Genomic DNA, 2,846 nt, shown 5'->3' with positions numbered 1-2,846 from the left:
GCTGCTTAGAAATTAAGTGTTAACGAGCAGTTGGACAGGTGTACCTAATAAAGTGGCCGGTGAGTGTATATATAGTCTTGTTTTTACAGTAACAGTGTGCAATATTGGAAACGACATGAAGCCGCTTGTAGCCCGAACCGTTGAAAAGTGAGAATAGTGCAGAAAGTGGATAATCTGTCGGTGTCCGGCTAGATTTGTTTTAAATGTCCCGTTTGTTCTGGAAACACACTCCACACTCTTGTCTGCTAACAACGCAGTCATAAGTGACGATTCTCTCCGACCAACCAGTAGTCTGCAGGTTTCCACGTCACCTTTTGGGCTCGCCTCAGCTCGCTTGGAACCTCGACTGAGGCAGTACTAAAAAAGGTACCTGGTAGCAGGTCCCAGGGACTTTTTTGGTAATTGAAAACCAAAAAAAGGCGAGTAGAGCCGAGGCGAGTCGAGTAGATACCACGCAGTGGAAGACCGCCATTAGAAGACTTAAGAGGAGGACAGATGCGAGGAAGGAAGGATGGATGGATGGATGACAGCTTTAAAGGCCTGACTGCCCTGAAAGCAGTAATTGAAGCTCCCAGGATGAGAGTCATGAGGATGAGAGATGAAAGAGTTAATGGATGAAGAACAGAATGAAGGACAGAAAGCAGTTTAAAGAGAAGAAAGACGTCCTACCTTCCCTTCGTGCCACAGCATGTTATATTCACTGAGATCAGCATGAACCAGATTACACTCCTGGTACAACAGCTGCATCAGCTACACACACACACACACACACACACACACACACACACACACACACACACACACACACACACACACACACACACACACACACACACACACACACACACACACACACACACACACACACACACACACACAAGGTAGTTTTACAAACAATAACATAGCATTATAGCCATAAAAACCTCTTAGTACTGTACTGAAGAGGGAGTCGTATTTAACGTAATTAAGTGAATATTTTTAAAATAGATTTTTTTCCCTAGAATCACTTATTTTTCTGTATTTTTATTTTACCAGAGCTTCACCTAATCTAAGCTACATCCCATCCGATTCCAGCACAACAGAGCGAACGCAAAACTACAGAAGAAGAAGAAGAAATGAGTGTCAGACGGACTGACTCGTGATGTGCATTCAGCTTTTAGAAACGTCTCATGATATATTATCTCTGGAAGTGTATTACTAAACGTTTGTTTTTGTTAAAGAAGAAAAAGAAAATTGCAATACTCAATACCATTGAATCGCAATACAACATATGAAAATCCCAAATCCGATGGAATCGGCGCCCGTGTCCCGGGACGGAAGCCCACCGTCCCAGCCCTCGAGACCACGGACACAGATCTAAGAATCTATCTAAAAACCCTACTTTACATGTACAGAACAGGCCAAAAGCTGGGTTACACCTTCTCATTCAATGCCTTTCCTTCATCTTCATGACTATTTACATTGTAGATTCTCACTGAAGGCATCACAACAACGAATGAACACATGTGGAGTTATGAACTTAATAAAGTAGAAAATAACTGAAAACATCCGATGGTCCCCACTCCATTGATAAGGCAAGAAATTCCACTAATTAACAGGGCTGCCAACTCTCACGCATTGGCCGTGAGACACACGCATTCGACTGGTTTCCCACGCTCACACGCCACCCCCCCGATTTCTCATGCTGGGGGAACCATTTCAGGGACTGCCTCATGGAGCTCATTGAGAGAACACCAAGGGTTGGCAAAAAAGCAAAGCGTGGCTACCTGGAAGAAACTACAATATATGACATGTTTTCAATTATTTAACACTTTTTTCTTAAGTCCATAACTCCACATGTGTTCATTCATAGTTTTGATGCCTTCAGTGATAATCTACAATGTAAATAGTCATGAAAATAGTGTGTCCAAACTTTTGGCCTGTGCTGTATTATTATTATTATTATTATTATTATTATTATTATTATTATAATATCTTTGACGTTCCACTTCTGGGATTGCTCCGGTGTCGCAGGAAATCCACCAGATGGATGTTTTTGAGATGATCGTCAGGATTCAAGATGAATGTGGTTGGTTTAAAGGTCCCATGACATGGCATATTAATGTCAAGAAAACTCATAAAGTGACATTTTCATGCCATGGGATCTTTTAAGAAATGCTGATAAACCCGAGCATGTGTTTCTCCCGTCCCAGAATGCTGTGGGAACTATCCAGACCGTTCCCCGCCCTGCAGCGTGCTGCTGGTCTGGGATCACGTGTGTGTATATGGAGCAGGTCTGGCAGGTCTGGTTGTTACGTACGTGCAGGGCCTGGTAGAAGGCGTCCTTCATGTCCTCGGAGCTCAGCTTGACGTCTTTGAGTTTGGGAGCAGGAACGTGGTCTTCACCGATGAACGACATCACCAGGATGTGTTTCTTCAGCAGCACCACCTCCGGACAGGGGATCTCAGCCTTCTTCATCCTACACACACACACACACACACACACACACAGAGAGACACACACAGACACACAGACACACACACACACACACAGAGACACACACACACACACACAGAGACACACACAGACAGACACACAGACACATAGATAGACAGAGACACACACACACACACACAGACACATAGATAGACAGAGACACAGACACACACACACAGAGACACACACAGACAGACACACACACACACACACACACACACAGAGACACACACACAGACACATAGACAGACAGACACAAACACATACACACACAGACACAGACACATAGACAGACAGACACACACACACAGACACACAGACAAACACACACAGACACACACACACACACACACACAAAGATACAGATGCG

Source organism: Etheostoma cragini, chromosome 22 (genome assembly GCF_013103735.1).
Source record: "Etheostoma cragini isolate CJK2018 chromosome 22, CSU_Ecrag_1.0, whole genome shotgun sequence".
Lineage (NCBI taxonomy): Eukaryota > Metazoa > Chordata > Actinopteri > Perciformes > Percidae > Etheostoma > Etheostoma cragini.
The sequence above is the reverse complement of the archived record's forward strand: the minus strand, read 5'-3'. Positions refer to the sequence as shown.